The sequence below is a fragment of the Mus pahari genome, chromosome 7, assembly GCF_900095145.1.
Source record: "Mus pahari chromosome 7, PAHARI_EIJ_v1.1, whole genome shotgun sequence".
Lineage (NCBI taxonomy): Eukaryota > Metazoa > Chordata > Mammalia > Rodentia > Muridae > Mus > Mus pahari.
Genome location: NC_034596.1, coordinates 67,329,836 through 67,357,290, shown reverse-complemented (window position 1 = coordinate 67,357,290; position 27,455 = coordinate 67,329,836). Strand labels below are relative to the sequence as shown.

The 27,455-nt window shown below is 44.3% G+C and overlaps 1 protein-coding gene and 1 pseudogene across 3 annotated transcripts in view; one reads left to right on the top strand and one right to left on the bottom strand.

Annotated features, from left to right (window-relative positions):
* Window positions 1-27,455, bottom strand: part of Daam1 (dishevelled associated activator of morphogenesis 1) — a 158,392-nt gene that overhangs the window by 115,515 nt on the left and 15,422 nt on the right. The gene's annotated exons all lie outside the window — the stretch shown is intronic.
* Window positions 580-27,455, top strand: LOC110324047 (annotated as a pseudogene).

Here is a 27,455-nt window from a genome sequence, read left to right as displayed (position 1 = left end):
TCCTAAATGTTAGAGACCACGTGGGCAGTCAGTATTCACCACCTCAACCAATTTGTACTCATATTAAAAGCCTGGTGTGTTGTCTCCGGCTGTGATAAAACACCATGATCGAAATCAACATGGAGAGGAAAGGCTTATTTCAGTTAGAGTTAGAGTCCATCACAAACAGAAGTCAGGGCAGCAAAGGGAGCAGAGCCCAGGGATGAAGACTGCTTGCCGACTTACTTTCCAAGGCTTGCTCACTTTGCTTTCTTCCACTACCCAGGACCAGAGGCACAGTGGTCTGGAACCTTCCACATCAATCGTGAATGCAAAAACATATCTTGTAGGCCTGCCTGCCTGCCCACGTGCACCCACGTGCACCCACGTGCAATCTGACGGATGAGCTTCCTCTTCTCAGATAACTCTAGCTTCACTCAGCTGACAGCAAGTTAGTCAGGACAGAGGGAGATGTCATAGACTTATAATAAGGAAGACCCTGAGCTGGGGAAGAGTGCAGAGGCAGAGCAGCTGCCTAGCATATGAGAGGTCTTGGGGTCTGTTCCCCACAACTGGCAGAAGAGGGAGGGGGAAGCAGTAATGGAAAGTACCACCTCCTTCAAGCTGCAGCTGTATTGGATCCTAAGGATCAACGTCACAGTCAACCTAGCCATGGAACGAACCATAAATCCAAGCATGAATGTCTCATTGTATAGAAGGCTCTAAAGGTTTGCTGGTCACCAATGTGTATGGCTAATGCAACACTCCTTTACTCAGTTTCTGCTTAAGTAAATTTTGCCAGGATGACGTCCCAAAGACCCTTACACCTATCCATGGCTTACTCATTGAAGCTTAGAAACAGTAGAAATTTTAGTATATAAGGTGCTAAAAAGTTAAAGTTATTCAAAAGTGAAAATTCCCTTTATTGCTAGTTAGGGAACCTTCAGAAATAATAATACTAAGAGTACTTTCCTAGCCAGGCCACAGTTTGAAATGTTAGTCATGCATGCCTAACCCCGTAAGGGCACAGAGTTTAAAGAAGATGGGGTATATAACACAAAACAGTAACAGGGAGGAGGATCAAGCAGGCAGCAAGGCAAAACAGGGGCAGTGTCAAGGGCCTGGAATTTCCACTCTCAAACCTGCAAAGGATGTCACAGGGAAGGTATCTGACTAGGTGAGGGGGTGAGGAGCTGAGAGGAGAAGGGCCTGGTGAGGAAGCTGTGTGCTCTGCTCTCAGCCTAAGATGTATTAGCTACGCCTCCCTCCCATCTAGGAAGTAACTAAGCATAACACAGGGAAACTATGTGTGACTGGATATCACTGTCCTGTTTGTCTAAGTTGGGTGTGACAGGTGGAACTGAGGCCCTTATGTGGGTTAGCAGAGAGCTGTCCTAATTACAGGTTGGAGTACTTATTTTATATAACCACAAAAACGCCTAGTGGTAAACATAGGGCAGCATGTGATTTCTTAACAATGTAAATTCCGTCCTTTCAGAGGCTATTTATTTCTTTATGTATATGTTTGTTTATTGAGATAGGGACTCATGTAACCCAGGCTGGGATCATAGGCGTGCATCACCATGCCCAATTTATGCAAAGTTGAGGATTAAGACCCAGAACTGTGCACCCAGGCACATATTCTACTCGCTATACCTCCAGACTCCTTAAACACTGGGTGATGCTTCCAACAATCTTGGGAGAGATAGGTATAGGTACCAGGTATCGTTTTTATTTCTCCATTATAGATAAGTAACTGTCTTTGTTAAATTACACTTATTAAGGAGGGGGTACATGTCCAGGCACAGCAGCAGCACTCATTTGGAGGGGAGGGAAGGGAGAGATCAGATCTCTACTCCAAGTTGCTCCTGGGAATTGAGCCCAGGTCAAAAAGCTTGGTGACAAGCACCTTGCTGAGTCACTTCTCCAGCCCCTTAAGTAACTGTCTCTGAGCACATAAGTGACTCCACAAGACCAGTTTCCAAAGTAGCAAAGCAGAGACATGAATTTAAGTGGATTTCCCCCAAATATTCTATATAGCAGCCAGCCCATTCTAGAATGATCCAACCACAGGGAGGAGCTAAGTCTCCTTGATACAAAGGCCTCAATGGAAGAAACATCAGGCAGAACATGCTTGCAATGGATGGCTACTATATGCTTGGTACCAGAACACTCCTGCTGTTGGGTAAGCATTATACTTTCAAGATGTACCTATTGGGGCAAAAATCACTCACATGAAGATGGCCTAGGTGTTGCTGGGGTAGTTAGAGCTTCACTAAGCCTTCAGTCCATCTAACTGTCTCGTAAGCAGCCGAATGGCTCCAGTTGGAAACAAAGAACTTCAGGGGCCACACTCCTGGCCTCTTAGAGCCTCTCAGAAGCCACCTGGAGAAAGGGGAAAGGGAAGGGAAGCTAAGACCCAGACTTTGGGGCTGTCTAGATAGGTAACAATAAATGAAACCACACTGGACTTCCAGACACACTGATGTCCTTCCAGACAGAATGACAGAGACACACAGCAGCAACTCTCTAAAAAGGTATTAAGTGCAGGAAGTTCAGAGGAAAGGGGGCACTTCCAGTGAGAATGATCTGGGAAGGCTCTGGAAAAAGATGAACTATAATGATGCTGTAGAGAATGCTTAGGTCTTAGAAGGGAACCCAGAAGGCTGGAAAGGGCAGCTGCCCACTCCTTATGGCAGACACAGTCTGAGAATGACTTCTTTGGGGGACTGTGACAGCTATCTACCTCAGGATCTCCAAAATTTCCCCTCACTGGCAAGGTCACAAGAAGCCTTACTAAAAAGCAAAAAGGTTAAAAAACAAAAACAAAAATAGAGGGGCTCATCTTAGCAAGAACAGTGACAGTAACACAAACCATGAGCCTCCATGTTTGTCTCTAAGTGGCCACACATTCACTGATGAGAAGGCTTCCGTGCTGCTCTTCAAATGCCTTGGCACCTCCATGAGTCATCCTGAAAAGAGCACTGATCCTGCAGAAACACGGGATGAATACACAGCCTGGACGCATGCCAGCAGCTTCAAAAGATGTACGGGCCTTGCTGCACTTCCCCTCTGCAATAAAACTGCACGATCTAGCTCAAGTACAATCACACACTAGAAAAAGGGCTCTAGAGGTCACCTGACTTCTAGGAAGAGACCAGGAAAGACTAAACTACTTCTTCCAAGACACACACTAATTTGAAGACGCAGGAATTAAATGAGATTCGAGGAGCATTTCTGAATAGATTCTTGGAAACTGTGAGGCCTCATTTAGAAAATAAAATCTCAAATCCTATATATAGCTTTGGATTCCCACATGCACATGCCCACACACCCACACACCCACACAGTGGGTAAACAAAAACAAAAAACTGAACTCCTCCCTAGACCTTTGGCTTCTAATGATGCTGTTTAGTGTGTTAAATCAAGATGCCTGTAAGTCCAACTGTAACTGTCCAGAAGAACTGACAGAGCATTAATTCAAGAGGGAAACTACTTGGTACACAACTGAGAATCTGCAATTCTTCAAATGTCTCAAATGGCATGCCAGAGACTTTTCCCACTGACCATTGGCTTCTGCTTCAGGGAGTAGTGTGGGAAAAAGAAAGAGTTCTTTGGCTTTAAGGAAAGCTCAGGCATGTGGCAGGGTCTTACTCAAGACAGTAAGGCCTGTGTCGATCCTGGTTTTCAACACATTTTGTAAACACAAGTTCTCAATGGCATATTCTTCCTTTAGAGGAAAAAGTCACGCAAACCACTCTATGGTCACGGATCACTTTGCTTCCTAAAGGTACTATTTATGCAAATTAATCCAGAGTAGCTTAAGTACAATCTTATATTGGCTTAGCTTGGCCAAGGATGGCCGATAAACTTTTTCTGTTTTGATTCTCCTGGTATTCCTCAACTCTACACCATTAGATGAGTGCCTACTGCTTTCTTCTATGACAGTTGATACCCCACCACCTGTGGGAAGTCTCTCTTTGGGAATGTGTCTATCAGTTTACACACAGTTTATGTCTCTCTTTCTCTCCTAGGAGAACAGTTGATCAGTTGCAAACCAGGCAAACAGACCCTCACGCCAGATAGCAACTCTTCAAACCCACACCCTTCCCAGAGTCCACAACACGCGTGATGGAGAAGCATGGGCTAAGCTGGCAACGCCTCCACGATATTTACCAATCAAGTCTTACTGGATCACAGCCAGGCCAATGTATACGCTGAGTAGATGCCACTGAGATATTTTGTTTCTCCGGGCTAATACACTTACTATTTAGCAGCTTACAGAAAAGTTTGTCAACTTTGGCTGTACATTAAGTACATGAAACCAGGGAAGTTTGGGGAAATTTTAGGAAGCATTTATAAAGTACTCCATCTGCTTAAGAGTCCTCTAGTGAACATCTTCTGGCACTATTCTAGACACTGGAGATCCGGCAGCATGTCAGGCAGCATGAGCCCCTGTGGAAGGAGACCAACATGACTCTGTTACATTTCAGAGGGACGGAGAAAGCTATTTAGAGAGTGACAGGATTCTGAAGGGGTAGATAGTGACTCTTCAGAAGATGCAAAGTCACCAAAATAATACTTGGGAAGATCCATCGGAAATGCATGATCATAAGCAGCCAGGCGAAAATGTACAGAAAGACTGCTACAGCCAGAGACCAAAGGCTTGAGGGGAGAGACAGCTAGATGTGCCTATAAACCAAAGCAGCAAAGGTATTTGAAAGACTCTGAAAACCCTTGGACAGGAAAAGGGAGCATGGTGCGGGATCAAAGGCATGGGCAGGAGCCAGACTGTGTGGCGATGACAAGGATAGCCAAGCCACAGTCAAAATAAATGTCCCACTTACAGACTGCAGCTAGGTTGGGATGGGGTGTGCCAAACGTCAGCAAGGACTCAGGTTTGATCCCCAACACCACAAGAAAGAAAATTCTCATCTTCCAGTCTCTGCTGATTGAAAATACTACTGGACAGAAAACTAGCATTTTACATTAACTTCTTCCCTTTGATCTGCTGGAAACTACCTGAAACTTCTAACACCCAGTAGCTCAAAAGAACCCTGCCTGAGATGGTTTCTGCTAAAGGCAATAACTCCTAACCCCCAAATCCCCAAAGGGTGGGGGGGGGTGAGTAAAGTTCTCACAGTAGGGGCATAAATTGACCACTTAAAATTGGGATTCTTTTCATGAAGGGGAATTTCCCCCTATTAAGTCTAATTAAGGCTATTTCCCCAAGTCTTCAGGGTTATTATTCATCCAATGAAGTGAGGTCCTGTCTCTGTTCCACCTCATGCACCAGCTGCATGGATGCACCACCCAAACTCTTCCTAGCAGCTGGCTCACAGATCTGCCTGGTTTGGCTGAGAAGCGGTGTCCCTGAAGGCCTAAGAGATATGTCATGGGGTTCAGTTGATCACATTCAAACTAAATGGGAGTGTTCGGGGGGGGGGAGACAGTGACCAGCCACCCAGTCTCCTTTATTAATGTTCTCTTTCTTTTTAGGAGATTTATTGATCCGAAAGGACAAATTCCCATCCTTGGACTCAAAAATCAAGGAAATCAAGATTATTCTGAAGAAACCCAAGGGGTGTTCTGACTGAACTCGGATTCCCAGTGAGCAAGCGATCTAACTTTAGGGACTGGGAGGAATTCTGGGGGTAAGGCAACCACTGGCCTTCACTAAAGCTTCCTAATGCCTGGGTCTGTACAGCAAGCAGTGCTGGCTCTGTGTGGTGAGATGGCCAGTTAGAAGCAGATTCTAGCCAGCTATAGAAAAGGCTGCTGAAAAAATACTGAGAAGCTGACCCAGAAATAACAGCACAACTCCCCAATGTTCTTGCCTGGAGAGAGGACATAAAACAGTACTAACTCTTGGGGCCTAAGTTAGGGTTTTTATGGCTGTGTTAGAACACCATGATCAAAAGCTACTCAGGAGGGAAGGGTTTCTTTTAGTTTACAGCACCCACTACAGTTCATCAGTGAAGGTCTCCAAGGCAGGAACCTGGATGCAGAAGGGATGCAGAAACCATGGAGGTGAGCTCCTTACTGGCTTGCACCTTACGGTTTACTGACTTGCTTTTATAACAACGCAGGACCACAAGCCTAGGGGTGGCACCACCACAATGAGCTGGGACCTCTCACATCAATCACTGGTCAAGAAAATACAACATAGGCTTGCCCGCAGAAAAATCTAGTGGGAACAGTTTCCCAACTGAGGTTCCCTCTTCCCTGATGTCTCTGGCTGGTGTCAGCTGACACAAAACAAGCCAACACACTGGGGCTACATAGCACCTGACCAAGTGCTCAGTGACCAGGCTATTTATCAAATGTGCCCATCACCTCACAGACTTTACCTAATAGAATCCTCCTTTAAGTGATGCCTCTCAAATGCTATGCTCATCGTCCAATAGGGCTTCAAAAAAAAGCTTGAATAACACAAGCATACCGACCACTCCACTGCGCCACCTGACTAGCCAGCCATATGATAGCATCTAGTTAGGTACATTCTATGACAAGCACCGAGTTCTAACTGCAAGCCTGTGGTGCAGTTTTCATTACTGACATTGTTTCCAGTGAGAATCTGAGCTGCCTAAGCCACATATGCTAGCTGAAGTTGCACAGCTAATGAGGGAGAAAACTGAAACTGGAACCCAGACTCTCAACCCTGGACCACTTAAAGATAATAAAGCTATTTCAATTGTGGTCTTATAAACTGTCAAACAGCTGGATACTCCGTTAGCTTAGGATTTTCATTCCCCAACTGCAACAACTGGATTCTGTTTCCCACAATCCCTGTCTCTTCTTACTCTTTGTCTGCACCTGCGTCGGGAATTATTGCCCTGTTTTGTAACTGTTTGTACCAATATTCTATAAAGAGTTAAAATGAAAGTAAACTATTTCTTTGGCTTAAGTTTACAGCAAAAACAGGAGGCTTGGCAATATGCAATGACCAAGTGTCCAAGGCTACAGAATTCTTACCCTACCACCATCAAAAAATAAAATAAAAAGAGAGAGAGAGAAAGAGAGAGAATTTAAAATGCTAGTGCTACAGGTTAACTGGTTTGGTTTCATCACTCCATAGTGTGTGAGTATCTTTAAATAAAATGCTGGACTTCATTTGCATACAACTATAATTTGTTAAATTTTAAATGAGAAATATGGGTGCCACATGGTGGAAGAAAACACGGGAGGCAGAGGGAAATGAAGATCCCCAAAGTAAAAGAGGTCTCCTTTCAGGACCCTACCCCACCCCCAACCCTGGCCCCAGCCTGAGTTACATCACTCACCTTCTAGAAACATGCTAATTAATGTCTTAACCTCAGCATCATTTTTCAAAAGATCTGGTCTGCAAAAGATCCATCAGCAGCCAAGTAGACAGCTGGTCAACAAGGAAAACTTAATTCAGCCACCAAGAATGGTAGACAGAATGCCCCCACACCATGGGGGGCATTACAGAGTAATGCTTCTTAAGTTCTTATCTCTCTGAAATCTCCACTGACTGTTTGATAAATCTGTTTTAAGTGTTTAACTTGTAGAAAGACACCCAAGCCCAGGAAGAGCCTCCATGTTACACTTCATGTAACACATCACAGCCTCTAGCAAGGTGATGCTTGGTGACAGGGCCTCTAAGCTGAGTGGGTTTTTCCTCCCAGAACCGCTTGTCTGTGTGTCACCCCAGTGGCTCTTGCAGCTGACAGGGGCTATCGGGAAGGACCTCTTTCCAACACCTGTTCTCATGGAGGGACTGTGAAGTGATGGATTTGCCCTGTGGTTGATTTCGTCTATAACAAACCTGAAATCTATTTCCAGGGTCAAACAATTAATAAACACAGGGCCTCAAATGTAAAAAACAAAGACAGTGTATTGCTTAGGTTGACTGGCATTACATTTATCTGCCCACATTATTATTCCATTACCTTAAACATTCTACTATTAACATGGGTGGTGGTGGACAGAAATCTATTTTTCATTCAATTCAATTGCTAATTATAGATTGAAAAACATTCAGGGTAGTTGATGGGGATGGAAGCCACTGCCCAGAGTCACACATCACCGAAGGGTCTCTAGGGGCTTGGTCAGAAGAAAATCAGACGCACAACATGGAGCTGAGCCTCCTCCTGCTTCATTTCAACCAAAGAGTATAATTAAGCAAGCTTACATCCTACCAAGTTTTTAGGACTGAGACCACACAGCTCTTGGTAGGTAAACAAATGGAGAAATGTTTCTACGAGATTGACTTTCAAAGAAAGAATGACTGCAAGAGCCAGGTTTCAAGTAAATGTGGGACTTTTTTTTTTCATTGTGTTCTTGTTTTTGTCCCCTAACCATTCCTGAAAGCAGCAGTGTGGAAGGCAGATTTTCAATCAGGGTTTTATAAACTCGTAAAGACTGCACTATGAAGTTACATGACTAAGTAGCCATCGTGTGTGTTGGGTTACACAGGAAGAACTTAAGGTAGAAGCAGGTTTCTTAAACTTTCTCCATTTGTGACTGCACTTCACTAAATAACACTTTGCATGACTCCAAGTATACAGGGACATAAGATAAGTATACAGACCAAACATTTCCTAATGGCAAATTATAAAGAAATTTATTTCAAAGTAATTCTTTGGTACATATAATTTTTTACCATTTATGACAGACATCTGCATACCAATGAAACAGAGCTAATCAACAGGTAATCAACACATCAGCCTGCATGCCTCTAAGTATAACAGAAAACACACCATTAAACCATCAAGAGTGAATTTGGTAAACACTATACCATCACCCACCTGCTGAGACCAAAACACTCAGAAACACACTGACAGAAATCTTCAATGTCAGCCTAGTAAATGTTTTGATACAACTATGAGAGGCCACTGTTTCGGTTGAGCTCCCACAGCCTAGACCACACCAAAATGGAGGCATTCCTGCTAACTACCACATAATCAATTTAAGCTTTCAGGAAGCAGATAAATCCCCAAACAGACCAGTTTGTCCAGAAAGCAGGAGACTGCGTGAATCAAAACAGGAAGTTGGAATGAGCTGATGTCAATCAGTCTGTTTCCAATTGTTCTGTCACCTCACTCCTAAAGCCTCTGTTAGGCTATTACCAAAGAGCTCTCATTCTATTGTGTAGAATGGAGATTGCCCAATTTATGAGTGGCTAAGAGGGGAAAAGGCAATTAGATCTGTAACTAAATTTGTTGTGATTTTATATTTTGACACTTCAGTACTTACTGGCTAATTGGCGCTACAAATATTTACTACTTAATGCTCATAAGAATGGTTACTTTTCTGGTATTTTGAGAGCAAGCTTTTTTTTTTTTTTTTTTTTTTTTCAAGGTAAAAGGCACTGGCACTAGGAACCAGGAGAAACATATTACTGAAACCAGAGGCAAATCCAAACTAAACTAACCTCCTGACCTCCAAACATGCTCGACACAGGGATGTCCAACACAGCTGGCAGGACTGATGCAGGATTTACTCAGATGACAACTGATGTGCGTGGCATGTGCTGACTCGAGGGTCACTGTGGCGCATACAGAGCAGAGTAAGGAAACCCATCAAGCATGGTGCACACATATGACCTTGGCCCCGAGGGGAAATTTCTGAGTAATGAAACCCAAAATAGGAGTGAATCTAAAAATAGCCCCTCTGCTTCTACAGAGGTATTTTCCTCTCAGCATTCGTTCCAAATGTGTGGGAAGACAAAACGGCCTGAGTTAAGTGAATTTCCAGATTTCATCAACAGCCACGTGATGCTTGGAGCCCTCTTCAGCCAATAGCAGAAATACAATTTCCCCTTCCATTTAGGTTTTTTTTTTTTTTTTCCTTGTAAGCTTAGTAGGCGGACAGCAGAAAACTGGGCAGGAGTACATATAGCTAAGTTTTCTGAGAAGCTCACATTATTTCCTGTTGAAAATCTCAAAGTGTAACTTAGACTGGGGAAGACCATTAGATCTTGGGTCTTTTGTCGGTGACAAAACAGTGATTTTTTTTTTCCATGAAGGAAGATGAGTAGAAGCTGATGTAAAGTTGACACAGCACATACTTTTCCCTATCATGCTACACGTGTGCAAGACTTCAGTATCACTGCTAAGGTTCCTTCTGATCCTATTCCATTAAATGTGAACCTGTAAGAAACGACAACTTGTGGGAAGGAACACACATGCTATCATTTCTTTTGGAAAGGTAATCTATTGATTACTTCATTCTATGCACTGAGCCGCCTCCAGCTACATGGTAGCCCTTCTCCCCAGCGGCGTAACAGAAACTTACTCCTTCTTTGCTGTACTATTTCAAATCAAAGAACTACAATGATACTCCAGAAATCAAAGCAAGCAAACAAAACATGTCCCAAAGGATCTACAACTCTAAGGTATTTGGGCCCGGGCTAAGAAGGAACAACGGTCCTGCCTCGGCTGCCTCAGTAGCGACTGAAGTAGAAGATAGTGGAAGTACTCAAGAGCTCCACTCAGACAGCTGGTCTCTGGAACAGGGAGGGCCATCTGTGCACAGGATGAAACCCCAATATATACTGTCTATGCATATGCCCTCTATCTGTCCAGCACTGACATAAATACAAGACCCTTCACTCACCCCTCCCCTCAAGATGAAGTTTAGTGGAAGAATTTTCAGTGCAAGCAGCTTCTGGGTGCTGGGACACTCATTCTGAATAAACGGGAGCTGGGGACCATCCCGGTGAGTCATGAAGGGACTCCAGGCTTACATGGGGAGCCTTGCGCCTCTCTGCATAGTCTTTACCACAAGAGACAAACACTACAAAATGATAGGTATCAGAACAAACTGAACTTGCAATTCCCACTCCTACTCCCTGGGCATCCCAAATGAGCCTGCAGGAGCATCACAGACAGAGCTTGTGTTCCCACAGCCAGGTGTCTAGGTCAAAGTGTGCACAGTGACTGGAAGGCAGCCTGCACGACAGCCAGTAAGGAGGCCAGGAAGGAACTTCTCTCCTTCTCCCTGAAAGCTTCCTTTCAGAAGCAAGTCATCTTACAAAAGGACATCAAAACGTCACACCTTTTGCATTAAAATCATTTAATACAGACTCAAATGAAAACCCATTTCTGTAGAGAGGGTCATCCTATGAAGCGGTGACAAAATTCGTAAGTAACAAAAGCAGAAGCTGAAGCAGAAACACAAGAAAATTAAAGATATATTGGCTGATTCTGGAGAGATCAACACTGTAATGCAAAATTGTGGTTGTCTTACTAGCAATCCTATAGACTTATACTACATCAATAAAGTAGGAAAACCGAGGCTAGGAAGGTGGCTCAACCCATCTCATGTCTCCCACACAGACCCACAGCACCCACCCATAAGTCAGGCATGGAAGGTGCACATCTGTAACTCCAGTTCTTGGGGGAAGGGACGAGTAGAGACAGCAGATCTCTAACCAACTGGTGAGCTCCAGGTCCTGTAACAGGGTCTATCTCACAATATTAGGTGGAGATGGATCAAGGAAAACATCTGATGTTGACACATGGCCTCCATGAATAGACACATACCAACACAAACACATGTACACCACATACAAATACACATATTTTGTAGCAGGGGCTACAAAATGAATCTGACTGAAACAAGGATCCTACGGCAAAACTGAACCTTATCTGTGCAACCCCTGGGGAGGGGATGGGGCATTTACCATGTACTTAGGTAACCAGAATTGAGCAGGACCAATCCTATGTAGCTTCCCACTATCCTTTAAGATAATATAGGGTTGCTAGTCGGTGCCACACCCACTCCCAAGTTCTTTCTCCCTGCAACCCCTGAGACAGGGTTTCTCTGTATAGTCCTGGCTGTCCCGGAATTCACTCTGTAGACCAGGCTGACCTCAAACTCAGAAATCCACCTGCCTCTGCCTCCCAAGTGCTGGGATTAAAGGCGTGTGCCACCACTGCCCGGCACATTCCCAAGTTCTAAGGAAAGGCTCATAGAATGTACTTTCAGCATATAACCTAGCTTTATCAACATCAACTGCCCTGCCATTAGCAAAAGGGAAGGGAGAAATCTCATACTGATGGTAAGCAGGTCAAACTGCATGTCTGGTTTCAGAACTAAAAGTCCTGCTGAAGCACACGGACTTAGTCTCTTCAGCATTCTGACTTCACAGCAAATTATCCAGCCTTTTCTGGCCATGATCACTGCTCCCCTAATCCTACTCAAAATGTCCTAATGTTGAGTATAGATTTAAGATGGGCCAAGTACACTTTCTCCCTGAAACACTAACTCCTCGGCACCATCCATGCTTTCAGACTGCCGGCTCTTCATACAGAGAAGCAAACCAAGTCAGCATAGAAGGAGGTAGAGTGCAATACCCATCTACAAACTGAGGGTCCCAGGGGACACTCCATCAAAATCACTTCATTAAAAACTGTCCTAAAGTCCAGGCACAAACTACTTGGAAGCAACAGAAAGCACCAAGCTGGCCATTCAATTGGCACTATCACTTAACTAAATTATTATCAGTTATTGTCAGTAACTAAAACACCTGTACCAGTTTGACACCTTGCAGTTGGTTACTGGTGGTTGTCCCGTGCTGTTCGAACTGAGGTTCATGACATACCAATATGATGGTTCAGTAAATAGAATAAAATTCATAGGTATGCACAATGACCAATCAATGGCTTTATTAAGCTCACTTATGGAGCAGAGATTGTAGGAAGAATGGCAGTGGCCACCTATGGGAAAATACCAGGGACGATTGCCTGAGAGGCCAAGGATTGCTGGTGCAGACAATGCCAGCCAATGGGGAACTGTGTTTAGAAGAGATGCTTTCTTGGGACCAATGGGGCTCAGGTGGAGGGTATTAAAGGTGCTCAGATGAGCTTGCTGCAGTGCTTCCCACTGCTCCTGCTCCTGGAGTCTGCGTTGTCTGTCGCTGACTCACACCACCTCACCTCCAATCCCCAAGGGCAGGTGGGGGGGGGCAGCAGGTAGTCCAGAACACAGATGGCACCAATCCTTAGTACCAACTTCTGACTTAGAGTTTTCACTTTCTCCTGGAGACTGCATCCCTGGCTGCATCACCTCACCTGCAATCCCCCAAAGCGGGGGGGGGGGGGGGGCGGAGCAAGCAGTCCAGGGCACAGGCAGTAAGAGGTGAGGGGCTCCTTATGGGAAGATGATGACTCAACGGGCAGCTGCAGAGCCAGAAGCTATGCCATCATGGAAGCACAGGCTCAGCAGGGAAGAAGCCCCTCCCCCAGCAGCTGTGACTGCCCTGTATTAGGTAGGAACCTCGTCAATCTTGCAAGAGTCAGCTTTGAGACTTGTAAGCTTATTTACTTCCTGAGTTTTCTAAGCTACCTTTCCTTCCATGGGTGAATGTTTCAATTCAGAGGAAACCACTATACCTGGGCTTCTTTTATAACAGAGACATTTGAGAGGACCCTAACATTCACCCAACACCCCTGTCCCCATATTCAAGAGTCTCAAAATGTTAACCTGGTCCAGCATCAACTCATATGCCTTAAGTCCAGAGTAACTTAAATACCATTTAATTCAAGATGTGGGTGAGACTCAAGGTACACACCAGACTGAGGGAAATCTCCCTCTAGCTGAGCCTATCAAATCAAACAGGTTACATGTTCTAGGCTATGATGCTGGAAAGCAGCAAGTGTAGGACATTAGAGTCACCTCTATGCAGGGAGACAGTCAGCCAGAAGCAACACTGCATTAGAAGGACAGCAGAACCAACGAGGACTTGCAATGTATGACGGTGGTTGGCTACTCACACTGTTATCTACAATCAATTTTCCTATCTGACTTCGACACGCGACAAACCTTGGATAGTGACAAAGAAATAATCTCAGCCAAGTGTTGACCACTGTGGGAAATGTAGCTCCATTTGTTAAGAACGTGTTATGTCTTCCAGTACCTTGCACCTGGCTATGGATTGGACAAAGGCCTTTTTCTCCAGACCTGTCTTTCGGGCCAAGAGGCCATTGGCTTCTAGCTCACCGATATGCCTTTGTGTCCCACTCAGTGATGTATGAACTCTCCAGTCCCACATTAGAAGCTAGCTCACTGAGATCTTGAGGGTCTTTCTTCCCACAGATATCACACTCTTCCACTGCATTGGTGGTATTATGCTGATTGGACCTAGTGAGCAAGACATGTGGTTACTCTAAATGTATTGATAGGAGAATGTCAGAACCCAGATTATTCAACAGCCACTGGAGACAATGACAGGTATAACTAATGAAGAAACTGTAAGGCATTATCTAAAACCAAGCAAAAGTTACTTAACACCTTAAGATGTTAGCAAAACCCACAAAACAACAACCACCACACACCCTGACCATATTTGCTGTAGAGTTCAAGAAGACAGCATGGGACACAGGGTCACACGAGCTCCCGAGAGAGTGGCTAAGCACTGGCATTGTCAGCTCTATGGATAAACTCTTCCAACCCTTGGGAAAAAAGACTTTGGGGGGAGGGGAACAACCCATACAACCTCGCCCACGAGGTTTCTGAAGACAGGCCAGAGATGGAGTGGGGACAGGGGTAAGAATACCCCTTCAACATCACACGTGGGCTGTGGAGCAGTGCCAAGTTTGGAGAGGAATTCAGATAGAATTCAGTGTTTGCACTGTCACCATCAAACAGCATGAGAAAGACTGCAGGTATGAATTCCCAGGCCAGCGAAACTGAAAGAATTTCACATAGACAAGAATGAACTGTTTCCTTAGTAGAAGCTTGTGTGTGTGTGTGTGTGTGTGTGTGTGTGTGTGTGTGNGAGAGAGAGAGAGAGAGAGAGAGAGAGAGAGAGAGAGAGAGAGAGAGAGATACTGTTTTCACACAGTTGCAACCCTTGAGCATCAAATTCTCTGAAGTGTTAATAACTTGGCAGCCAAGTGTGGAAAGTTGAAAAAAGGGGAGATTTGTACCCAAGTCTTTTTACAGACTTATAAATTCACATTTCATAGTAAATACAGTTAGCAAATATCCAGACTTAAAAATAGCTTCAAAGAACTAGAAGCCAACAGACATTAAAGCCAAAATGAAATCTAACTTTCCAAAAGGACAAATTTGATGCAAGATGAAGCTCGTGCATGTGTGTGCCCTTAGAAAGTCAGATAACAGTGATAGCCTGGTCTCAGCATCCTTTAATTTATCTTCACAGCATCCTTTTAATTTATCTTCACAGCACTCATTAACACAGGATTAGAAATGACAATTCTAATGGGAAAGACAGGTGGATAAAAACTTAAACACAAGCTATTCAACCCAAACTGGCCCTGAAATCCAATCAGCCCATCTTAACTAGGAAATATCCAGAGGTCAAGGTGCATTTCAAACTCATTGAAATCCTAGCATCTGAGAGGTGGAGGCGTCAGGATTAGGAGTTCAAGGTCATCCTTGGTTACATAGCAAGTTCCAGGCCGAACTAGCAAAATGCAAAAAAGCAAAATGACAGAAAGTATATAATACCCCAATAAATCCAATAATAAAGTGAGACAAATCATAAATTGACTCCTCAGAGCCAGAGCCATCAGCACACTGGCTCTGAATACTTAATTGCATTTGAATATCTGAGCAGGTCTTGTGGTTGGTCTCAGGAGAAAACAAAACTAAGACTGCCTAATGAAATGCACAGAACTGGGGGTGGAAAAGGGCTCAGTGAGCAAAGGCACTAGAACGCCATGATGTGTGTATACACACATGCACACGCTGTCCACTGCTGTCCTCTGCTAGGCTAGAAATGGCAACTTCAGCCTTTCAGCACCCAACCTCACACAAACAGACTTCTGAGCCCCTGTGACTCATGTCTTACTTATTAAGCTTTTGTTGTGTTTTGCGTGTGCAATGTCCTTCACAGGTTCAGGCTTTCAAATCCCCTATCTCTGGCTGATGGCACCGTGCTGGGAGGTTGTGACCTTGGAGATGCAGGCCCTGGATGGGCCCAGGAAGGCACTGGTGGGTTTCTAAAGCTAAGCCAGCTCTGCTTCCAGTCCTGCCCTCAGATTCCTGCTCAGCCTCCACCTATGACCTATGGCCTTTCACATTCCTGATGACACAGCGAGAGCCTCTCCCCCTCCCCATACCTCCCCCACCATGATGCCATTAGTATGTGAGTGAGCATGTGTGTGTGTGCATGAGTGTGTGCTCGTGTGCACACACATTCGTGTTTTGTTTTCTCCTGGGACCATCCACTACTGAGACCTGCTCCTACATTCACAATAACTCCTTCTCCAACTCATCATGTAGTCCAGGCCGGCTTTGAAATCACCGTGCAGCTAAAGATGATCTTCAGTGTCTGATTGTCCCCTGCCTCTCCCCCTAAATGGGGAGCATACAGTCAGCACTGCCCAAAGACTTTCAGTGATCATGAAAATTCTTTCTCTCTACAACACCCAACACAGCAAGCAGCTGCCAGGCCCCCTATGGCTACCGAACATCAACATCGGTAAGGTGGCTAGTGTGTCTGAGAAGCTGAACTGCTAATTAGTTTAGTTAGAACTTCAATAGCCACGTGAAGGTGGTAGCTTGAATATAGGAAGCACAGGGTGTGTTCTGTGGGAAAGCATCAACTTTCAGACTCCTAACACAGCTTCTGGTCTAATAACAAGTCCATTAGAGGTGAGAATGTCAAAAAGACACAAAAGGAAGATTTTCTGTGGTGAAACTGTGTGCAGAGAATCCACTCACACGGTACTCACGCTGAGGCGGAGCAGTGTTAATGCCTGATCCCAGAGGACTCGAAATCCTTCTGCTGCCAGAAGACAGTCACTGTCACCCACAAGAAGGGGACCTGTGGTGTGGGAAGATAGGCAGCTCCCTCTAGGAGCCCACTGGAGTCAGTACCAAAGGCCCCAACCCCATGAGAACCTGCCAGATTCAGACAATAGTTCCTCCCAAGATCATCAGGTAAAATACAATGGAAGACGAAGAATTGTATTTGGGAGGGTATTACCTATTTTCAGTTAGGCCAAAAACAAGTGTGTGTGTGTGTGTGTGTGTGTGTGTGTGTGTGTGTGTGTGTGTATTTAAGATTCGATTACTTATTTTCCAGTTGAAGTCATTAGGCCAAATGCATCAATTACTATGAAAATCACACAACAGAAAACACATCAGCTGTTAGTCTAATAGTAATTTAACACTTCATATTTGATTTGAAATTGATGTACTAAACTGGCAGACATAATAAAGGGATAATCCACATGAGCTTAATTAGCAGGCAGCTGTCCCACACTAACCCTATAATGGCACCAAGATATTGATCTGAGAGTGACAGCAAAGAATACTGAGCAAGTGGGCCTGTGATGGGCTAATGTAGAGACAGGAACACCTGTCTTCTCTTGGCCTGAGACACTCTGGAGAGCTCAGGAAGAGCAGTGCTGGAGAAACACAAGGTCAGAGTAGGCTGGGAAGGCCCGAGCGCGTTACTGTTCTCCTAGGCCTTCCTTGTATAGCAAATCCTACCCACAGGAGAGGGCCCAGCTCAAACCAGGTGTGAGAGAAACCAGAAGGGGTCTCGCCCCAAGAGCAAACTGCAGAAACCAAACAAACCATCTTTCAGACAGCTTTGCACTAATGCAAACGGAGGGGAATGCCAGACTGGCTGACTTCCCAGGCCACCCTTCTCAGTTACCCTGTCATTTCAGCAGGCAAAATGACCCATGGCTTCCTGCCAACATGTGTCCAAACTAATCAACTGTGGCCGGGAGACAGTAGGAGTTATCACATCTGTGAGTCAGAAACAACAGTTCTTGGTGCTCTCCTTCTGGCTTGCCTGCCTGGTGGGTTGTGCAGGGCACGGGAGCAGGGGGCTGCCTGCTGCTGGGGTACTGAGCATTTCTGACACCTCTGCCCTTGGTGTTTACCACCGCGGAGCTGCACCAGAGGTCTTGTTATCCTGAGCTCAAATGGGACAGATGAACACCCCTCGGCCTACAGAGGTTCCTGACTGCAGAAAAACACGTGCTGAGCTGGCCTGCTGACAGCCCAAGCCAGCTGACCAGCATCCAGACACTGTTTCTTTCCCAAACACCCACTGAACAGAGAGCTTGATTCAGCTCTTGAGTTACGGTCTAGTGGACAACGGCTAGGAGAGGCACCAAGAGAGTGGTCCTAAAAACTGATTCCTGGAATAAACCAAAGCCATGTTTTGTGGAACTTTAATAAGTCAGGGGGTCCGTATGTGTGTTTAAATCCTCCATGTCTAGCTTCAAAAAAGGGCAAATCTTTCCTCCGGGGAGGAAAAAAAGCAGAAAAGCAAAATTGCTTGTAATTTCATATGCAGTCAAACAGGAAGGTCCTTAAGCTCAGGGCTGAAGGTTCCCAGAGTTGCAGCTGAGCCAATCAGCAAAAAAATCAGACTTTCATTTGCTTCATTTCCTCTAAAATTATCAACCAGAACCCTGCTTCCCTCACCCCATGAACAAGAAGAGATATCCGACAAGCACGAGAAAAGCATGGTATCTGAGAAAGATCTGAGATGCTCAGAGAGCTGCACTCACTGCTGGTGGGAATAAAAAGCAGGATGGCAAACTTCTGAGGACAGTTTGTAAGTTCCCCAAATGCTAGACACAGACTCCACGAGATCCCACCCTTCCAAGTGGGATCTTTAGCTTCTTACCCAAGAGAACCAAAAACATATGTTCACACAAAACCTAACCAAATGCTGATGGAGGCACTAGTCAAAGAACCAATGAGTAGAAATACCCAGACGTCCACAAACAAACAAGGTATGGTATGTCCATAAAATGGAATATACCTTTGCAATAAAAAGAACACAGGACTACCTAAGCATGTTGGCACATGCCTTTACTGCTAGTTAGTTTGGTCTGTTTCAGTTCCAGACCAGTCAAGTTATAAAATGAGATCGTCTCTCAAATAAACAAACAAACGAATAAACCAAATCAACAAACAAAAAGAATGAGGTACTGAAGCATGCCATGCCATGAATGAGCTTTGGAAAACAGTAAGATGAAAAGCCAGGCCACAACAGAGCTCCATTTATTAAAAATAGCCTGAACTGGTCAACCCATATAGACAGAAAACAGGTTAGCGAGCCTGGGGTGGGTCGGGGCAAATCTGTTAAACTAGGACAGGAACTGAGGCTGCAACTCTTACCTAAAGGCAGTGTGTTAGCTGACCACCGCTAACAGACCTTGACTGCCAAGGCCATCTGGGCCAGGACTGCCTGGCTCTACCAACATTTGAAAGAATCTAAAGAAAAGCTTTTACTATCATCCCACACTGCACCAAAGGAAGGTAAATTAACCAACAGCCAGCGAGAGGTGGTCCCCTTACTAGCTGAAGAGCAACTGCCTAACACACCACTCTTGTAAACCCTCGCTTGTAAGGCATCTGCTTGTCCTCCTGGACCATGTACAGAGCCAGTTTCCTGAAGTAAACAACCCAAGGAATCTGAGGGAACATCCCGGGGATGTTTGGCTTTGTGCGAGCATGCCAGGCAGGAAAGGCAGAGCAAAGTCCATTAGGTATGCTGAAGTCCTGAGGCAGGATCATTTCCTGACAGTAGTAGGAAGCTCCTGGAGAATCCTGAAATCATTCAGGAAAGATATGAGCAACTGAGCTTGAAGTCCAGACAAGACAAAGTATGTCACAAGCACAGTGGAGAAGGCAGATCACCTTGGCGGAAGAGGAAGCATTTTTTGGACATGGTATTAACTCTTCACTATTTAAAAAAATAAAATAAAATAAAAACATTTTAAAGGTAACAATAAGCTTCACCACCTTCCACTTACCCTAAACAANNAAAAAAAAAAAAAAAAAAAAAAAAAAAAGGCCATTCTCAAACCAGACAGGCATTTACAAGTAGGGTATGCAGACCCTGTAACCCTTGCCTCCAGCACAGAAATAGGTTTGAATTCCCTGTCATTCCAAGGTAAACAATGTTTCTTTCCATGTAAGTACTTGCTGCACTTCCAGCTGGAGCTAGGGGCAGCTTACATCCTCCTGTAGTCTTAGGAATAGCAGCAGGCAGAGGGAAATAGAGTGGCTGCAACTCAGATAACCCTGGTTTCAAGACTGTCTGAAGTCCTAAGCCCTTCATGTACTACATTCAGTCAGAGATTACCAGATCTTTCTGATGCTGTTGCTTCCTCTCTCTCTTCCTTTCCCCCCAACCCCCAGGTCTTGCTGTGAAATCCTTTACATACATGATATTTCATGGAAGCTTCAATATAGATATATTATATATGGATGGATGGATGGATGGATGGATGGAGAGATGGAAGGATGGATGAATGGGCAGACAGATAGATATCTGGAGCCAATAAGCAGCTTTGTGCTGTGTGACGTCACAGGAAGAAAGAGTCCCCTAGAAGCAACTCCTGGACAGAATCTCTGGACTCTACAGCACATGGAATAAAACACTGGCCTCCTCTGTGAGAGAGAAAGAAACTTACTTTTACAGTTACTTTTAATACAACACTCTAAAATTGTAACTGAAACCAAGGAAAAATGACCAAGTGGTAGAAAGTAATGATTCCTAATCCCAGTCCTAGGGGAGGGTAGAGAAAGAGGAACCATTAAAAGGGGTTCTGCATTCATTCATATGTAAACATCTCCTGCACATATGAATGTTTATTCTTCCAAATAAATTTATATGCTATGATTGGTAAAACTAAAAATGGTTAAAGTATTACTGACTTCATAGTCATGTGGGGATCTGACTCTACTTTTAATTAAAAAGGAATTATCCTACTCTAAAAGATTGTGAATGGCTGGTAAAAAGAAAACAATATTCCTCTTGAATTAAATGGGGGTAAGTTGATCTCTTAAATTCGAATGACAGCCTTTTTTAACTTTGGAGTTTGCCACTTCTAATGCCAAACCACAGAGGAGGCTGGACCATTTGCTGTGGCTCAGAATCTCTTAGAGAGGGAGGGGCTCTGAGGCCACGAGGAGGCTGGGAAGGACAGAATGTCACATCTGATAGGCACTGGCTACAAAGGCCGTATGGGCAGTAGAGAGCAGAGGAAGGGATTCTTGTTCAACAACCATCTGAGACCGGGGGATTAGTGGCAACCCAAGTTCTGACTTTCATGCTGCCTGTGCTACACCTGAGAGCTCTCTACAGCACAGGCTGTACAAATATGGGGTTTGAAAGGTGTTGGTTTTCCTCACAAGAGCTTTCTGTTAAACTGTTTTGTTGCGTGTTTTTGAACAAGTCTCACTTTAGAAGAGTTTATGCCTTTCAGCCAGATGAGTGTGCCAAATGAATTATGGTTTTATCATTCCTTTATATACTATGTCATTTGCTATTTTTTAAGCCTGGATATTTAAAATGTTCCATCAATAGAACAAAACAAGTTGTATATTTGAGACCATCAGTAAATACAAACCAAATGATGACTATCCATCTCTTTAAAAATGTATGATGTGGTATTCTCAAAACTGTTAAGCTTGAGTCAATGAGACAGTCCTTTTAAAAACCAAAGCCTATAAAGAGTTACAAAACGGGACTCCAGCCATATATTCTACCTTAATATGTATGTATGTATGTATGTATGTATGTATGTATGTATGTATTTGTAACAGGGTTTCTCTGTGTGCCCCTGGCTGTCCTAGACCTCACTCTGTAGACCAGGCTGGCCTCGAACTCAGAGATACCCCTGCCTCTGTCTCCAGGTGCTGGGTTAAAGGTGTGCGCCACCACCTCCTGGCATTAACTTTTATAATAAGAATTATTTGAAATATTTGAATCCAAAATTGGCAGATTCAGAATGTTTTCTATTTCTTACATTGACAAGTTCATAAAATAGTAAGCTTATATTAGAATAAAAAAAAATCACTCCATTGTGCTACCCCATCTTCCAAACAACAAGGCCTGTGGCTTGTCTAGCATGAACCAGTACAAGACCTTAGGTTCAGTTTTCACCCATCCCAACCCCCACCCCACCTCACCCTGCAAAAATCAGGAAAAGACTCACACATACACAGAGAGAGACGGGCAGACATCACCATTCTAAATAAGAAGAATATGATTTAATCTATAATTTTACCATGCATAGAAAAGACTTACAAGCATTATTTCATTCCATGTTTGAGTACAGGACTAGGTTTGGCAGGTCAAGACAACATAAAAATGCAAGGTGAAGTATGCTGTGGTCAACCTGAAAGCACTGTTTGCTTATTCACAGGATGTGAGCAAAATGTCTGTTTTCATTTCAGCATTTGGTACACCTGAAAATCCCACTGTGGCAGTCAACTTTATAAAACTACATACATACCTAGGGTCTGACTTAATCAGCTCAGGGAGGCCGTCTGTGTCACCTTCCCCAAACCCCTCCCCCTGCTTAGGAAGAAGATGCATTTCTGCTTCAGGAGGAACATGCAGACATGACCTGCTTCTTGCATCATAGTTCTTAATCCCAAGAACACTCCGGTAACAACCACTGTGCCTCTGAGTCAACACACAAGCCCCATAGTGCTGCTGCTGTGTGTGTGTGTGTGTGTGTGTGTGTGTGTGTGTATGTAAGCATGCTATGCATGTGTGTGTGAGCATGTATGCATGTGTATGTATGTACGCATGTTGTGCGTGTGTGTGTGTGGAGGTAAGCATAGTGAGCATGTGTATGTGTGTGTGAGCATGTAGGCATGTGTATGTGTAAGCACGTTGTACATATGTGAGTGTGTGAGCATGTGTGTGTGTGTACACATGCTTTAATTTTTTTAAACAGAGACAGAAAAAAGTCAAGTAATATCTGAAAAGAATCATAGTACTAAAGAAACAAGTCAGCCTTCCTAAGGTTGGAAGAAGACCATTCGTGTTTGAGCAAAGCCACACTTCAGGTAAGAGAGGACCTTTCCCCTCCCCTCCCCTCCCCACAGTATTGACTTATGATGTACTGACATCAAGGCCATTAGACTCTGATGGTGCCAGGACCTTGTGACATTGGATGTTGCAAATGCAATATGGTAGATGTTCTAGCAACGCACGTGAGTCTCTGCTTTACAACACCATTTCTAAACAAAGTGTACCGGGGATAACATTTCTTTTATCACGTAAACCACTGTAATATAAACTTCATCCTCTCTCCTCATAATATTTGGATTATTTCATTGTTCTGCCTCCTGCTCATCCAAACAAGTACAGTCCAATGGAAAAACTATATGTCATGCCCCTGCTTGCCATGCCTTCTGAAGGGCCTCCTGTGGCCATCCTCCACAACAGAACCACTGAGAAGAAACCGAGGCAGCCGCCAGGAACTGTATCTTAGTGATAGCCAGCCAGAAGCTCCCTGGTGCCCTTCAGATCCTGGGGAAAGTGTGCAAGGATGACTACAGAAAACTGCTGCCCAACACTTCAATCACTCAGAAATATTTTAGGTTCTTTTATGAGGACCCAGACATCTTGAAAGTATCCTTCCCATGTCTTTCAGGATTACTTGTTGCATTTATGAAAACTTAATAATTAATCTCTCTCATGGTCAGATATAAAACATTGAGATTTGCTGGGCCCCCTGGTACAGGGGTATAATCCCAGCTACCTGGAGGCTGAGTCAAGAGGATCACAAGGTCATAGGCTGCCTGGGCAACTTAGCTAGACTCTGTCTCAAAATAGAAAACATAAAAATGGTTTGAGGTCTAGCTCACTGGAGGGTACTTACCCAGCATGCACAAGGCTCTGGGATCAATTCCCAATACCCAAAATGACTTTTAAAACGCTTTTTTTAATTAAGTAGGTAAATGGGTAGATAGATAAGTGAGTAAAATCTGAGAAAGGAAAAATATAAATGACTGGGGGAAAGGCTTTATTTAACAACTTGATATGGAAATTAAAGTACAGTGTAGTGGAACTTGCCGGCCGCTACCTCCAGACAACTGTGAGACACTAATGTGCTCCTAGCTTTCCCATACTGCTGTGACCAACACAGAAAAACCTTTCTGAAAAACAGCTTAACATGGGCTTTAAAACAGTCAAGCTAACACCCTTGAACCTTGTGCTCCATTTCTAAGGATCTGCTCTGAGGAAATAAACTAAAACTTGAAACATTCATTTCAATGAAGAAACATCATGAAGCCAGTAGTGTGACACCACTGTCATCCTAGCACAGAGAAGCAAGGGCAGGAGGATGGCCTTGAGTTCAAGACCAGTCAGGACTATACAAGGAGACCCTGTCTCAAGAAGCCAAAGGCTGCCAGGCACATTTCAGAGAGGAGACTGCTACCTCTAAAGTTTTCTAAATGTGTCAAGATTTAGTGTGTTCCTGATGAAGAAAGTACCCTGTGATGCTTACTTGGAGAAAGGGCCCTGAAGAGGGCAGACGGTAACAAAATACAGGATTGTCTCCAAATTTATGATGTTATTTTCACTTTTTTGGTTTGATTTGTTATGATAGGGATGCCTGTAGTCAAAGGCTGGCCCCAAACTCACAGTCTAGCTAAAGACAGCCTTGGGAATGCCTGATTCCTCTGCCTCTGACCCAACAAATATTGGAACGACCAGTGGATGCCCACACATATAGTTTTTTGTTTTTTTTTTTTCAGTGAGCCTAGGTTAATTTTATAACAAAAAGTAAAAGTTTCCCACTTAGATTCAGATTAACTTTGAAAATTCCCCATGTTTACTAAGAAACTCTTATCATAGATGGGGCCACTGTCAGGAAGAAGAAGACAAAGATTTACGAGCTGGCAGGGATTACTGGGTGTTCTTCCAGGCAGAGTGGGCTGTGGTCCTTTGACCTTTTTGTTTTTAATAAGACCAGTGGTCTCCAAGCATGCTCTTGGGAAGTGGCAGACCTGGTCACCGTCCGCAAGCTCGAAATTGATTACAACACAAAGCTGCTATTTGTAACTGCAAATTTCACTTTCATTCTCCCAATATATCACAGAATTTTCCAGAACATCCAGTGCTCGTGATTAAGTCATCCCTCAGATGACATCATGGAAGGGGTTTCACTATTGCTACCCTTAAGTGACTAACTGACTGATTTTAAAGTCTGTCTGTCCTAACAAGATACTCTAACAAGAATGTAGGCTGTGGCTGATGCTGAGGGTCCCCAGGATCTGTGGTTCACACCTACTACCCACTACTAACAGAAAACAGAACACCACCACATCTTGCTAGCCTAAAACAAGATCAACATTCAAAATCCAAAGTAACGCTTTCTACTGAATGTACACTGATTTTATACTATCACACAGGCAAAACCTTGCTTGTCAACCCATCACTAAGCTGGGATGGCATGACTTTCTTACCATTCTCTTCCTTAAAGCAATTTGATTTAAGCATTTTTTGCAGTTCACAGCTTGCATTCTGGTAACTGTAATCTTTATTCCCATTTAAAAAATTTTTTTATTGAAGTAAAAGTAGAACATGTGTCCATATCTCATTTTACAGATGACTGAGCTAGGTTTACACATACTGCAAGAACCTGGGAATCACTTCAGCTCCTGTATCTTCACAGTATAATAGTCTCTTCTCCTCTCTCTCTCTCTCTCTCTCTCTCTCTCTCTCTCTCTCTCTCTCTCTCTCTCTCTCTCTCTCCCCCCCTTCCCTCCCTCCCTCCCTCCCTCCTTCCCTCCCTCCCTTCCTCTCTCCTCCATCCCTCTCCTCCTCAGGCTCTGTGGCTCCCTTAAGCTAGGCCTTACAAGCATTCACACATTAGCAGACACTGCTGGGAGTGTGCTACAAACTGAGATGCTGCCAAATTAGATTAGTCTACAAGGTGTTTTTCTTTTGAGTTATTTACTACATTTTTATAGGTTTTTTTTTTTTTTTAAGGATTTTAACATTTTCCTTAAGGGGTCAACATTTAAATATTTACAATTACAAATGAAACACTGCATGTGTGTGTGTGTGTGTGTGTGTGTGTGTGTGTATATATATATATATATATATATAGTATGCATATGCATAATTTCAACTAGTCACAGGACAACAAAGGTAGCTTCCTAAAATGAGGTCACAGACTTCTCAGGCAGCACACTCCCCTCCAGCCCAACGCTGCCAGAACTTCCCCTGTCAGACACATCTGTCTGCATACAGTCCGTGAAGCAATGGCAGCTAGCTACACAGCTGGCCACCAAGGACAGCCAGCACAGCCTAATAAGTCTACAGTGCTCACCAGCCCCTCCTTCCTGGGCGCTTCTCAGTCCCTGCCCCAAGCTACTGTGTGCTCATTTTCCTCAACCCAAGGTTCTTTTCCTCCTACATGAAGTTTAAATCACACTGTCTCATCTTCGTCCAGTGATTGTCATATAAAGTGATTCTATTAACATGAATGATGTGTTTTTTAAAATAAAATCTCTGTCATGTCCCTGAGGACAAAGGACATGTGTTTGCAGAGCCTACACATACACCATTGCTAGCAATGCCACAGTTAATTTTAAAAAGTTATAATTTTAGGATTCCCAACTTTCAAGAGCCAGCTCCTTTGCAAATCTGACCTCTTATAGACTCTTTTCTTATCGAGAAGCTGAAGTGTAGACTCTCTGCTCCTCCCTGTTCCAGAGATAGCCGCATCTTCTTGTACAGTGCCAGCCTCGTCCCATAGACAAAATGGTGATGGAAAGTGAAAGGATTTGGCCGTATTGGGTGCCTGGTTACCAGGGCTGCCTTCTGCTCTCCACATGGCAAAGTGGAGATTGTTGCCATCAACGACCCCTTCATTGACCTCAACTACATCTACATGGTCTACATGTTTCCATGTCTCCTCCACCCATGGCAAATTCAGCAGCACAGTCCAGGCCAAGAATGGGAAGCTTGACATCAATGGGAAGCCCATTACCATCTTCCAGGAGCGAGACCCCCGCTAACATCAAATGGGGTGATGCCGGTGCTGAGTATGTCGGGGAGTCTACTGGCGTCTTCACCACCATGGAGAAGGTCGGGGCCCACTTGAAGGGTGGGGCCAAAAGAGTCATCATCTCTGCCCCTTCTGCCAATGCCCCCATGTTTGTGATGGATGTGAACCAAGAGAAATATGACAACTCACTCAAGATTGTGAGCAATGCATCCTGCACCACCAACTGCTTAGCCTCCCTGGCCAAGGTCATCCATGACAACTTTGGCATTGTGGAAGGGCTCATGACTACGGTTTATGCCACTCAGAAGACTGTGGATGGCCCCTCTGGAAAGCTGTGGCATGATGTCCGTGGGGCTCTCCAGAACATCATCCCTGCATCCACTGGTGCTGCCAAGGCTCTCATCCCAGAGCTGAATGAGAAGGTCACTGGCATGGCCTTCCGTGTTCCTACCCCTAGTGTGTCTATTGTGGATCTGACGTGCCACCTGGAGAAACGTGCCAAGTATGATGATATCAAGAAGGTGGTGAAGCAGGCATCTGAGGGCCCACTGAAGGGCATCCTGGTCTACACTGAGGACCAGGTTGTCTCTTGCGACTTCAACAGCAACTCCCACTCTTCCACCTTTGATGCTGAGGCTGGCATTGCTCTCAATGACAACTCTGTAAAGCTCATTTCCTGGTATGACAATGAACAGCAACAGGGTGGTGGACCTCATGGCCTACATGGCCTCCAAGGAGTAA